Here is a 15,227-nt window from a genome sequence, read left to right as displayed (position 1 = left end):
ATTTTTTAAATCCTCAGAAATCATAATAAGTAAATCTGGAAATGTTATATTTTTATGATGCTGCAGTTTTTAGTTAACATTTTTAACAACCACAAAATACAGTAAAAAAATATATTTTTAAATATTTTTTAGCATTTTAGAATGCTGAAGACTATTTTTAGTTACCAATTTTTGACATCCACATAAAAACAGAAAAATAAAAAACTCAGAAATTATTGTTAGTGTATTTTATTTGATTTTATTTGTCAAAATGCATCTATGATCTGTGCATCTATGAGTCCGTTTTGATGAATTCCCAGTGGTGTTCGCCAGCGCACAGGAAGTCTCTCCCACACTGATGCCTTAATAAAGCAGTTTGTCATCTGAGCACACACTCGTTTTTAGTCTATTTCCTAAGAGATGCATAGCAATGTGGTTAGTGGCAGTTTTTCTGGCTCTGCTCTCGTCCATATGACTCATGCACATCCTGAAGATCTTCACCTAAACACTGTCCTCCTGCTGTCTTACATTCTGTCCGAGGAGACAAAGCAGGACTTCATTTGTTTGTGCAGCGTTTCAGACTTTATAAGGCAAAGACTCGCACAAGATCTGCTTTCATGGTATTGTGTTCAACCCTTTTCTATTTTTTTATTTTTTATTTTGTGCTGTGTTTGTAAAAAAAAATGCATGTTTTAGCCAAATAGTGCATTAAATTAAATTTCATGAATCTATTTTACACTTAACGTAAAAAATTGATACACAGAACATTCAGATTAGATGCATCATTTTTGAAGAATTATTCAGTGGCATATTTTTGATGGCTGGTTGTCGCCACCTTTTGGTTAAGTAGTGTAATTGCTGCCCACAGCTTTTATTTTAGAGCTTCAAGTTATATGCATATGATGGTGATTTTAATCTTTACCATAAACATCAGTGGTAACTTCATAACTAACTCAAAAGACAAAAGAATGACTCTCTTGATTTGTTTTTTCAAACATAGATTTAAATGCAGCTATTTGAAGGATAAATAAACGTATGCAAATCACTTTTTATTTATCATTTATGTTGCGTGGCTGTTCAGATCCCCATCTTTTAATCATAAAACGTGCAGCTTACACTGAATGCATTAATGCAGGCTAAACAAGTAGTGACAGAAAACACCTTTAATAACCTAAGAAACCCATCACATCCTGAATAACCTACCACAACATCTTCTGTCATCATTATATTTTACTGTAAATGCTTTCATACATGTGATTTGAACGACACGAGAGGCGATCTCTCTGTGATTGTATTACAAATTTAAGATTAATCTACAAGTAAAAAAAAAATAAATTAATCTGTGGGTCATGTGTTTTTCGTTGTGGGGAAGTTTGCAACGTCATCTCAGAAATTCAGTTTAATCTTTATTTTTTAACAAAATGGCTAATTAATAATAACCAACCACCATTGTGTGTTTTCTGTAACAAGGGACTAAACGGATCGAAGACAAGGTTTTTATGATATTAGATTGTCTTCCTGCAGGATCAGAGCCAAAACTCTATAGTGATGCTTTATAAACATGTTGTAAACATTCCATAAACGTCACTTTAAACGTCTGGGCTGGCTCCGGCAGGTCTGCAGAGAAATTGAAGTGTTTAGACAGAGCAGAGATTGATCCTATACCCTCGCTGAGCCAGAAAACAGACTGTCACTAAGCATTTGTACCTGCCGAAGAGGATCTCATTTTTCTTCCTTTTTACAGAACTTCTCATTTCAATGGAATCTCCATCTCTTGTAATAAGTTGCGTGCTAGCAGCCATTACATACACAACATGCCTAGCATTCCCGCGCTAAAGTCTTGTAAATAGCATTTGTTTGAGTGTTTGAAGTAGAACATATTTTTGACTTGAGTCCTGCAGCTCATAAAATTTTAGATCAACAGACATTTCTGAGAAGAAAGTGCTCCTGAAATATGATATATAATAATATATAATAATAATATATATCTGTAATATATAATCTGTAAAACTTAAAAATGATCTTGATGAGGTGAGTTTCTTGGTTATGGTTATAACCCGATATGTTTTCTGTCCGTTTTTTTATGTAAACTATCTGGATAGTTTTGTCCTATTGTCATTTAAAGAGACCCCCCAAAAAGAAAATTCACAATTAATTTACTGTTCCTTAGGCCAGTGAAGATGTAGGTAACAATTTCTTTAGTAGAGACTAGAGAGTTAAAGATTTTTAGCTGAATCTAAGGTTTTTGATGTTTGGTGTAACAAAAGTCAATGGTTATGCGTTTATTTTATATTTGTCTTATACATAATGTATACATTTTTGCAATGACTGATTGTTTTACTTCATATGGCAACAGCCACAGTGTTTGATTTGGACTTAGAATTTTGACTTTTATATGTGTTTTTAAACTTTTTTATATACTTTATTTAACTTATATTGTTTGAATCACCACAAATTTACTAAAATCTAAAAAAGGTTAGATTAATATTTACAAAAAGATTAACTAAAAAGATTTCTCTATTAATCTTACAAAGCGCCCTTTGAAAACAGCAAATGTTTATGCACTGCGTGATATCACTCCACCTTGTGCAGCCATGGTACAGAAGTAGAATTTTTTGACTATTACACCAAAATGAAAATATAGTTCCTCGTAATATTGGCCTAAATGATTTTTTTTCTGTCAGTTTTATTACACAAGTTAACTACAAAAGACTCAAGCTTTAAATAGGAAAATTATCAAAATTATTATTATTATTATTTTGGAATTAAATGCTAATGATCTAATCTAATTCAATTCATTAAGCTAAGTGAATTAAAAAATGGTTCAAGTCAACTGTATAACTCTATACGAGACTTCCCCCGAAATATGTTTTTTTGAATGGTGGAGTATGTAGTATTTACAGTCCAAATTGAAAATAATGGAGAGGTTTTTTTTAACCCAGCTCCTCCTAGGTTGATAACAGGAGTGCATGAAGATCAAACTATACAATGTAATTTGCTCAGTTCTTGTTTTACGTTTGTAATATTTGTATTATTTACTAATCAAATACCACTTTGTGTGGATTTTTAAAACTATAAAGAGTCATCATTACACACTATTCTAGCATACGATGAGGTATCCTGAAATTAAAGACACTGTTACCACACTTTGTTATTATTGTTCAATTATCCGTTTTCTGGAAATTACAACTGAATTTAGAAATATTTTTAAAACAAATCTTTGTGCTTAACAAACAAAATGAATTATGTAAGCTAATGGGTGTCTGTGCGTATAACACGTTTCGATATCCATGAAAGAGAGTGAAAGTAAAGAATGAGGAGGCTCATTCTCTCAGTCTCGTGCTGCAGATGCTGTTTAACTGTTTTCTAGCTAGTGAAGCGCTCAGTTTTTCCACTTATAAAGTTTGCCATGTCAAATAGCAAATGTGCTATGGCGAATTTGCTATTAAACTGACTCTTAAAAAAAATGGCAGATGAGACTGATTGGTTTATTCTCACAACACACCAAAAACTCATTAAAAGAATAAGCTCAACACTGTTAGACCATGCGCCGCTGTGCAAAGTGAATTTTTCCGTCCTTAAAATAGCAAAAGTGGATTCTGACACACCCTAATGCTTTTGCGCCCTGCGCGTTGGACTTTGCGCCTAGATCATTAAAATAAAGCCCTAAAGCTTTTTCTAAAGCTAAATCTGTTTTTTTTTCAGATAACCAAGTGTGTTTTCTAAACATCTGAAAACATATTATAGTAATTTATGGTTTAAAAGAGTCAAAAACATGCATACAGCACCTTAAATGTTTTACTGAAGGACATTGTCACCTACTGTACGTCTTCAATGGCTTGAGAAATACATTGATTTTGAGATTTTTTTCCCTTACCAGTTCTCTTTTACAATGACAACCTGGCCAACAAACAAAATAAAAAGCAGCACAATGCTATAAAAATTTCTTAGATGCAGATAATATAAAACCAAGAGAAAACTAAGAACAAGCGCTGTAATCTTGTACTTGTACTACTAACTGGACTGATTTTTTTTAAAGATGATAGTGGATTAAAAGTGTTGAGCTTTAAGGTCTGCTGCAGCTGATTCAAAGCATCAGCAGCAGAAAACTGAAGAATAGCGACCAAATGAAGTGTGAACTTAGGGTAAACAAAGATAAATAAAACTACTAGAGTGCAGTTTTTGACATGTTTTTTGAAGTGACGCTAAATATTGTGGAGTTTTCTCAATAAGTAAAGGTTTGTAAATTAACAGAAACCAATGAATTTGTCAATGTGATTGAAGAAAAGGCCAATTCAGTAAACAATACAGTTGACAGTGACAAGTATTAAATGGAGCACCAGTAACAAAGCCAATTTCTGCATGATAAATAACTGCATGAAAAGCAAGTAAAAGATTTGTAAAGAAAACCATTACAGGCTTTTTTAAGGCCCTTTAATTGTCTTGCATTTATTTGAACAACTTTTCTTCTGAAATGATGTGATATTTAAATAATATAATTATTATTCTTTTACCAAATTATAGTCTCACAGGCCTTTTTTGTAAAAAAATGCATTTTTATTCATTTATTTCATTTCATTCATATACAAATTGTGAAAACAAATTGTGAAACAGTTGGAGCTATTTTCTAAGCAAACATTTTCTAGATGCTCATTGTGGGTGAAATGTTTACAAGTGGTAATAGTAGGTTGTTTTCACCACTAAACCGCTTTAACAGGAGATTGCCAGTGCTCTTTTTTTTTTTACTGGCTTTTATAAATGCTTATGTAAGCTTCCTCTGGAATAGGAGAACAAAAGGCTTGCAGCTGAGTAAATGGACCAGCTCTGATAAGAAAACCAGCAGCGCTCTTCTCATTTCAACACTTCAGGATATGTCAGTAGCGATAACCTCATTTACCAACTCAAAAATTAGCAAGACAAAACGGGAAGTTAATAGCTAGCTTGTGATTTTGTTCCTTCTTTGTGGAGCAGTCAGTTGCTAGTTTTGAGTAACTTTAAGTAAGTCCTCTTTTCATGTCAAATATGTACTGTAGTATGCTACATTTAAAGTAAATATTTTAGCTAATGATTTTATCCAGAGAGTTTAATGAGATATGTACAACTGTATCAGCCTGTAATTTGTAACGGATGGTGAAAGCTGTGTTTCATTGGCCAGCTGTCTGAAAAAAGCTATTGAATTGGGTGATGGTGATGACAAAACTGTTCAAGGTGGAATTTCCAATAATATTTTATTAACTAATCCTAATCCTTAAATTCCAGCTAAAGCCAAGTTTAATCAATGCTGATATGAATTAGCAAGATTGATATTTAATTTCTTTAAAATTTCAGTTCAGTTCTAATTTAGTTTAGAGTTTTGAGCCTCTAAAAAAGGTTTCTCCAACTGTTGTAACTTTTCAAAAATGCCAAGTGATCAGCGTTACCAGCGTTACTGGCTGCGTCTGAAACCGCATACTTCTATATCTTAAGCTAAAATCAGTATGTGAGTATGTCTGAATTCATAGAATTCGAAAATCAGTATGCAAGAAGTACCAGGAAGGCCTACTTGTTTAGAGTCCGGACGCTTGTCCTGTCATGTCTTGTGTTGTGGTCGACTTGAGTTTTCTCGGGTCGAGCACTGCATTTCTGTCGTTGTGTTTGCTCTGTTTGAGTGACATTTGTGAGCACGCTTAGACTGTGCGTTTTCCCTTTTGATGCGGGCACATGGGGTCTGGGCGTGTTTGCGATTGCGCACTCTTGTCCTGGTGTTAATGTTCGTCTGTCTGCAGTGTGGTATTTCATTCCCAGCATCTCAGTCTAGTTGGTTTCGGTTTTGGTTGGCGCTGGGATTTTCATTCAGTCCTCTGTTGGTGTAGTGTTTAGCACGTGGTGCTTACATGCAGTGAGTTATTTCATTGGCTGCATGTTCTATTCTTGTTTACGTGAGCACATGGCTTGTGGTGTTTTGTTGTGTCATGTGCTCTCCCATCTATTGTCTAGTCCCACCCTCCTTGTTAACCCATTATTAGTTGATCATGTTCACTTGTTTGTGTGTTAATTATTTCTGCTTATATTCTCCTCATGTCTGCTGTTCTCTGTTGGTGTAGTGTTTAGCACGTGGTGCTTACATGCAGTGAGTTATTTCATTGGCTGCATGTTCTATTCTTGTTTTACGTGAGCACATGGCTTGTGGTGTTTTCTTGTGTCATGTGCTCTCCCGTCTATTGTCTATTCCCACCCTCCTTGTTAACCCATTATTAGTTGATCATGTTCACTTGTTTGTGTGTTAATTATTTCTGCTTATATTCTCCTCATGTCTGCTGTACTGTGCCAGTTCGTCATCATTTCCTGCCTTGTCTTGTCCTCCAGCCCTGATCCCTGCCAGCGTGCCCTGTCTAGTTTGTTTTTATTGTTTATTTGTTTTAGTAATGTTTTCCCCCTCGGAATATTTATTTATTTATTTTTTGTTGCTGTTTTGGCTTTTATTTTATTTTATTTTATTTTATTATAAATAAAAACCCATATTATTTCTGAAATGAGTCCTTTCTCCTTTTCCTTTCCACTGAACATGACACTACTACTTTCGGCGAGATTCTGAAGTGTGCATCCCATGCTACATTAAAGAATTCATGAATAGGAGTAATGCAACTGAAGCGGGTAGGTCACGTGACCATGACAAAATGGCAATTGTAGTAAGTCCAAATTCCATTCATACTGCTCACATTCATAGTGTATAGAAAATACTTTTCTAACGGCCGATTAGCACTTTTAAATTCAAATGCAGTACCTACTGACTAGTAGACGGTTTTGGACGCAGCCCATAAAATAGGGTACATGCAGAGCTAGTGCTGTTCCCATGCTGATACACTTCCGGTGACCTGTTATTGTGAACCTTTTTCCATTTTATACGGTTCCTTATACATCATCGATGTTGTAATGTCATAAAAATACATTCAGTTAAATAAACTTTAGCATTTATTTAGTTGCTCAAGCGTAAAACGAGACAAAAAGCTGTTTACTCGCACGCGCCTGTCAGAATCAACAAGCTAACGCAGAAGCTCCATTGAATATACTGGGGTAAAATTAATGCTCATATTATAAAGATATGGCAGGGGAAATGTAATTTAATGCAGTGCTTCTTGTACAATCTGAGACCCACTTAAAATCGGATATCTCTCAGCTAGAGGAGATCGCTGATTTTGAAAGAAAACAGACCTTAAACGCACCGGATTTTGCAGTGGCATTCAATTCGCCGGAAGGGCTTAACCCAGGTTAATGGCAAATTAAAAGTCCTATTAGCATGCTTCGGCATATACCCCATACACAGGATGTGTTACCTGTACAGTTTTGAATGGGAAAAAGAGTAATGCTCGATATGGCGAATGAAGCCCCACCTACTAGTACAGGATCCAACCAGTGATCGCCAATCAGTAATCAGTGGTCGTCACTGGCTTGCATGGTTCGGGACTTGTGGAGCTGCTCATCGAGGGGTTTGCTCTTCAGTGTTCAGAATTTTAGCAGTGAAAATTAACCCACACTGAACTGAACTAAACTAAACTTCAACTCTGAAAACTGGACTGACAAAGTTTCAATTCACTTTAATCTTCTATGTGATGCTGCTTTGACACAATCTACATTGTTAAAGCGCTATAGAAATAAAGATGAATTGAATTGAATATAGAATGACGTTTCTCCATTGGAGAAGCTCAGACCAGACGTGTGCTTTTATGACAGTTTTTGTGGTCAACAAATAAACTGGAATTTTGCTTCACATTCATAATAAATATATCCACATAAAGCTTGAAATCTGCACTTTTAAAGGAATTATACTAACTATACAACTGTACATGAAAACTATTTTTGTTTTGTTTTGTAATCTGTATGAAACCAATGCGAGGTACAGTTCATCCTGTCAAATGCACATCCCATGACAGCAACTACACAATTGCTCACAAACTAGTAAAAAAAAGTTGCTTTTATTTCTGGGAAGATTCACCATCAAGACCAAGTTGTGAATTACTTCAGAACACCTGCGCAAACTGACAAAGCATTATGCAGAGGATATAAATGAGGTTGGTGTCGTGATCTGGTTTCTTTCCAGTGCGCATACGCATTAGCTTGGGCAGTCTAAAAAAAAAGCAGATTTTGTTTGATTTAAACTTTTAGAAAACTAAACTTATGAGTAGGACTAGACAAAATCTGCTGACATTTTGTAAAATTTTGTAAAAAATCTCCAGATTTATTCGGATTGATTTTTGGGATTATTGTAACTATAAATTTAATATAATACCTTTTTAACTTTTATTTAATGTTTATAATGCAAATTAGATCCACTTATTTGGTAAACAAAGCAAGACTTACAAATTTACTAAAAGACAGAAAGTATTACTTTACAAAATGTGTAGTAAATAAATCATATTAACATATATGAATCACATATTAGACAATAGACAATACTGAAATTGATTTAAGAAACAGAAATAATGTAAATTGACACATTTACACAAGTAAATAAATAGGCTCAATGATGGGCTAAAATTCTGCAGAAATCTGCATGCGCAGATTTCAGGTGGGCCTATTTATGTGACAGCTTTTGTTTAATTTTATTGGTGATTCCAAATATGTTATGTAATCATAAGCTTGGTAAACAGTTCTAGAGAAATTGATGTTTCCCCATTCAGACAGAATGCCTGAGCATACTTACCGAGAGGCATTGCAATGATGGCCACCGAGTAACCTTAAACAGACTTTGGCATTGCACATTGAAAGGATGCTAAGCACCTTGCTATACTGGTGGTGTTCTAAATACAACTAAAAAAACTGCTCTAACAGGGTTAATATGTGTAATGTGTGAACAATTACTCTAAAACAGTTTGTTGAAATGATGGAAAGTTTACATTTACATTTAGCAGATGCTTTTGTTTAAAGCCACTTACAATTGAGGAGGCATCCAGCAATTCAACAAGAAGAGGCAATACACACAAGAAGTGGTAGTTATATGAGAATTATGTGCTAGAAAGTTTCTACAGGTGGTTTGTCAAGCCCACTCACCTGTGTGAAGCACACTTCATAAATGCATAGTGTTTATTTTTTTTGGAAGAACATGCCTGGTGCAAAACTGTTGCAAGCCAGTCAGTTAATGCGTCAGAGAGATGAAAGTGTATTTTCTACAGGTAGTTTGCCAAGTCCACTCACCTGTGTGAGGCATGTGCATTTCATATGTATATGTATAAGTGTGGGTGGCACGGTTGCTCAGTGGTTAGTACTGTCGCCTCACAGCAGAAGGTCGCTGGTTTGAGTTCATACTGGGTCAGTTGGCATTTGTGTGGAGTTTGCATGTTCTCCCCATGTTGGCTTGAGTTTCCTCTGGGTGCTCTAGTTTCTCCCACAGTCCAAAGACATGTGATATAGGTGAATTACATAAACTAAATTGTCCCTACCCAGAGATGGGTTGCGGCTGGAAGGGCATCCGCTGTGTAAAAACCTGCTGGATAAGTTGGTGATTCATTCCGCTGTGGTGACCCCGGGATTATAAAGGGACTAAGCCGAAAAGAAAATGAATGAATGAATGAAAATTGTCCCTACTTTATGAATGAAAATGTATGGGTGTTTCCCAGTACTGGATTGTGGCTGGTAGGGCATTCGCTGCAGAAAACATATGCTGAAATAGTTTTAGCGCTTTGTTCCGCTGAAAGGTTAAGAGACTAAGCCAATGGAAAACAAATGAATGAATGAATGAATGAATGAATGAATGAATGAATGTATGTATAATTATATTTCATATAAATGTGGCATTTAAGCACTGATAATGAAATATGTCCTGAGCAGCAAAAATCAATACATAAAAATAATTTCAAAAGTAATATTGCTCAATTATTGTCAAACATTTGAACAAATTTTTTTTTAAATGTTATAAAACAGGGCGATGCAGTGGCGCAGTAGGTAGTGCTGTCGCCTCACAGCAAGAATGTCGCTGGTTCGAGCCTCGGCTGTGTCAGTTGGCGTTTGTGTGGAGTTTGCATGTTCTCCCTGCATTCGCGTGGGTTTCCTCCAGAGTTCTCCGGTTTCCCCCACAGTCTAAAGACATGTGGTACAGGTGAATTCCGTAGTGTATGAGTGTGAGTGAGTGTGTATGAATGTTTCCCAGAGATGGGTTGCAGCTGGAAGGCCATCCGCTGCATAAAACATATGCTGGATAAATTGGTGGTACATTCCGCTGTGGCGACCTCGGATTAATAAAGGGACTAAGCCAAAATGAAAATGAATGAATGAATGTTAATAAACAGTAAACCGTTATTACAGTACAGTACAATGTTGTAAGTCATAAACAAGTAAATGTTACTTTGCTGTTAAAGGGTTTTATAATGCGTGCTAAACATGTGGCCTTTTTTCTTTATCAGCAGTGAGAAGTATCATCTCATCATCAGTTTTGCTACCTCAAAACCTAGTCAGTCTATCGTGGTCATATCAGAATGCTGCGTCATCTGCCTTTTTAGGCTTCTCTCCCCAACACATTTCCTGTCTTACACCATTAAACACTCCCCAAACATACTTCTACATCTGCATAAATAAGTTCCCTTGCAACAAATCAGATTAAACCTCCCCAAACCTTCAGGCAGTGGTGGACGAAGAATGTAGTCAAAAAGATAAAAACTAACTTTCTGTTTTAATCCACTACATAGTGGTGTTCATTCACTAGATAAACAGATAATAATGTGCAAATTTAAGTCTCTTTACTGGTGCAGCAGACCTGTCAACTTTCACTTTGTCAAGACCTTTTTATTTACGAAATGAGCACTGCTAACTTCCCTGTTGTTTAAGGCCCTGTTTGCACTGATATGTTTTCGTCTTAAAGAGCATAACTTTTGCTACGCCTTTCTTCCATATTACCCTGGAGTTTTGCAGCCCTAAAAACGAAGTGATTTGAAAATGCTGAAGAAGTTTTGGTTTTAAAACGCTGCTGCTCCATGTCAGTGTGGATCGGGGAAATCAGAGTTATCTGAAAACCAAGGGGTGGCTGATTGGAGCTTTTTCTCAGTATTATTACACAAAGTTCAGTCTTGCATCTCTCCCTTGTAAGTACAGACTTTGCAAATTTATAACAAACTTCCAAGGATGTGAGGACACGTCGGGTAAATCTTCAAATGTAACTGCAGTGAACTTTTATAATGTCATTCACCCTGGCTACCTTTCACTATCTTAACAATAAAATGAGCACATGACATAAATTACTGTCTTTTTAAAATTTTTATAATAATAACATCAGCATAACAGACATAAAAAATGTTAAGGCATCCTGTACACATTTATATGATCGTCATCTTCACTGTTTGCAAATGTATAGCAAAATGGAGCCCAATAACTGCCTCCTTTCATTTTTATAGGAAAATATAATAAAAAATTAGGCTCACGGTGTGATTTTGGCAATATGTGCTTAATCTCAGACTATAACCACACAATAAAGATGATCAGAGGAAATGCATGTTGAAATATGAAATAGCCGTCTCTTTTGCTGAATATATTAATCAGTAAGCTATCATTTTAATCATCAAAAATAATTAAAAAAAATGTATAAAGTACAATAAGTTTATACAATATAGGAAATAAAAGCAATCGTTAAAACGTGTGGAATCAGTGTTTGTTGTTACATAAATTAACAGTTATATTAACTTAATCTTTGCGCTAAGCCAAAACACGTGACCTAAGAAACAAGTTAGGCTAATAGATTCAAAAGTTAGATAAACAGTTGAAGTCAGAATTATTGGCCCCTCTGAATAATTATCCCCCCTGTTCATTTTTTCAACAATTTCTGTTTAACAGAAACATTTTTTTCAACACATTTCTAAACATAATAGTTTTAATGACTCATTTCTATTAAGTTATTTTTTTTATCTTTGCCATGAAGACTGTACATAATATTTTACTTGATATTTTTCAAGACACTTCTATACAGCTTTAAGTCACATTAAAAGCCTTAATTATGTTTACTTGGCAAGTAAGGGAAATTAGGCAAGTTATTGTATAACGATGGTTTGTTCTGAAGATGATCAGACTTTCTCTAGAAGAAAAAATATTATCAGACATACTGTGATAATTTCCTTGCTCTGTTAAAATAATTTGGGAAATATTTAAAAAAGAAAAAACAATTTAAACTTGTAGGCAACATTGACATCAACTGTAGGTCTACACAAGATGAATTATAGATCGCGTTTAACAACTACACAGAGATGTGATCAAGCTTTGGGATGGACTGGCCGATGTTCGGCTGCTCTCAGCTGGGCAGGTGTACTCAGAGCTCCCCCTGACTGAATGGAGCAGAGATGATAATATGCTGAAGCAGCTCTTAGCACATGCCGTAGTGCGTTGATGTTCACGTGATGTGCGTTTTCAGCAGTGTAGTGTGGATGAAAGCTGTTTAAAAACTCTAGAGGAATGCTAGTGTGAATTGTTTATTTTGTAAAACGCCATTTTGAAACAAAAACATATTAGTGTAAACAAGGCCTAAGAGAAGTTGTTGAATTGATGTGTTGTAAATCCAGCAGCTTTAATCTGGTCTTGATGTCATACAACATTGGATACTCACATCATATAGCATCTTTTTTGTCACTCTGTACAACAATAACTTATATTTTACATTACTGTGAGTGTTGGGGTAGGGGTAGATGTTAATAAAATACAATTTAATGGGTAATTTAATAAATAATATAAATGAAACTCTGTATAATTACTGTTTTTACATTACTGTGATGAAAATACAATCTGTGGCCCAATTAATTTATTCAATCATTCATTTCCCTTAGTCTCCATTTCAGAGGTCACCACAGCGGAATGAACCGGCAACTATTCCAGCATATAGCAGATGCCCTTCCATACTTTTTTCTTACTCATACATTACAGACAATTTAGCTTATTCAATTCATCTAAAGTGCATGTCTTTGGACTGTGGGGGAAACCGGAGCACCCAGGGGAAACCGAAGCACCTAGGGGAAACCTACGCGAACACGTGGAGAACATGCAAACACTGCCCCAGCTGGTACTCGAACCAGCGAACTTCTTGCTGTGAGGTGACAGTGCTAAACACTGAGCCATAGATCGTGCCGCCTGGATTGTTTAATGAATAATATGAAAAATTCTCGTTAACTTTCTTCCTTAGCTGTATCGCTTTTAGCAACAACCTTTTAATCTCTCCTCTGCATTGATAAAGGCTGCAGCGTCATCATGAAAATATTAAAGTGATGTGTTCTGAATAACCATCACATTAATAAAAATTCACATGAGCGGCGGTCAGCTGAAGTAATTAACTTATGTGTGTAAGGGTTAGATCAATAATGGCATAACAAGATCAGTTTCTCTGTACAACACAAAGCATACTGAGTTCCTGTGCAGTGCTGCAGTGACTTCCTCATCCTGGGTGAAATACGTTCATTGGGTGTTCTCATTCTCACCATTGTGTGCATGCGCATGCTGTATGTACTATATGAATTGGCCATATGAAGATTTCTCTCTTCATGACATCAGTTAGAGTCATGTTAGAATAAAAATAATAACAAATATTGAGGGTGTGACGGTGGTGCAATGGGTAGCATGATTGCCTCACAGCAAGAAGGTCATTGTTCGAGCCACAGCTGGGCCACTTTACATTTCTGTGTGGAGTTTGCATGTTCTCCCTGTGTTGGCGTGGGTTTCCTCCGGGTGATCCGGTTTCCCCCACAGTCCAAAGACATGTGCTAAAGGGGAATTGAATAAGCTAAATTGCCCATAATGTATGTGTAAGTGTTGCGATGTGGCTGGAAGGACATCCACTGCTTAAAACATATACTGAATAAGTTGGCAATTCATTCCGCTGTGGCAACCCCTGATTTATAAAGGGACTAAGATGAAAAAAAATGAATGAATGATAAAAATGTTGAAATGGGTTCCAATGTGGATGTGGGTTTGTTGACAAAGAAATACTCTTACTAATTACTTATTAATAGTCTAAACATAGTGCTAATAAAGTGCATTAGAGTACTAATTAACATTTATGAAATACTCTATACTTAGTTCATGAGAATACAAGTTTAACACTGTAAATAAATGTCATGATACCCCCCCCCCCTTTAAAATTGTACCTAAAGGGACAGTTTACCTAAAAATTTAAATTGTCATCAATTCATTATTCTTTACTTGTTTCAAACCTTTGCCAGTCTCTTTATTCTGTTAAACAAAAAACAAGATATTTTGAAAAATGTTGAAAACCTGTAACCATTGACTTTCATAGTACATAGGGCTGGGCGATATATGGAATATTAGCAATAATATCTGAATAATTTTGTCGACGGTGTAAAATTTGAAATATTGCACATATTGAATATTTTAGATTCAAGTGTATACTTTCACCAAAGGAATGCACCGAGTGTCCAATATTACACCCCCCTTAAGCATTAACGTGCACAAAAGAGACATGAGGTGAGGGAGGGTCTTGTTTGACACATTTCCAAAATGCAGAATAGAAATGACACAATTGAAAAGACAGGTGAGGAGATATTGAATTAGTTCCCGAATGAAACACACACTCTGTAATTTGGGAGTGGTCACAAAACACTTTTAAAATACTCTTTTTACACTCAAAATACATTAGATCCTTTACATTAGATTTGCGTAGTTGTTCATGGTGGTTATAATTAAATAAATAAATGGGGAATTTTCACACACGAGCTGAGTCGCATACAGTATCTTGTCTGCTTATTTCTCTTTTACACATAAACGTTCGTTTAATAAGTGAGTATTCCCTACATACACCTGAAAGAAAATATTGACCTATATATGTTTAATATTTCTAAAAACTCAATTTAATGTTTAAGAATTTTGTTTTATGTATATATTGAGATATGCAATGGGGATCGAAAGTTTGGGCACCCCAGGTAAAAATTTGTATTAATGTACATAAAGAAGCCAAGAAAAGATAGAAAAATCACCAAAAGGCATCAAATTACAGATTAGACATTCTTATAATATGTCAAAAAAGTTAGATTTTAGTTCTATCATTTACACTTTCAGAATAACAGAAAACAAAGAAAAAGTCTGGGCACCCTGCAGAGTTTATATCTAATAATGCACTGCCCCCCTTGGCACATATCACAGCTTGTAAACACTTTTTATCGCCAGCCAAGGGCCTTTTAATTCTTGTTTGAGATATCTTTACCCATTCTTCCTTACAAAAGTCTTCCAGTTCTTTTAAATTTCTGGGCTTTCAGTCACGCACTGCTCTATTCAAGCCTGATTTATACTTC

At 35.4% G+C, this 15,227-nt stretch overlaps 1 protein-coding gene across 2 annotated transcripts in view; it reads left to right on the top strand.

Annotated features, from left to right (window-relative positions):
- itpk1b (inositol-tetrakisphosphate 1-kinase b) overlaps window positions 1-15,227 on the top strand; it is a 106,212-nt gene that overhangs the window by 66,086 nt on the left and 24,899 nt on the right. The gene's annotated exons all lie outside the window — the stretch shown is intronic.

This window comes from Danio rerio, chromosome 17 (genome assembly GCF_052040795.2).
Source record: "Danio rerio strain M-AB ecotype USA chromosome 17, GRCz13ab, whole genome shotgun sequence".
Classification (NCBI taxonomy): Eukaryota; Metazoa; Chordata; class Actinopteri; order Cypriniformes; family Danionidae; genus Danio; species Danio rerio.
This window is presented reverse-complemented; position numbering and strand designations above follow the sequence as displayed.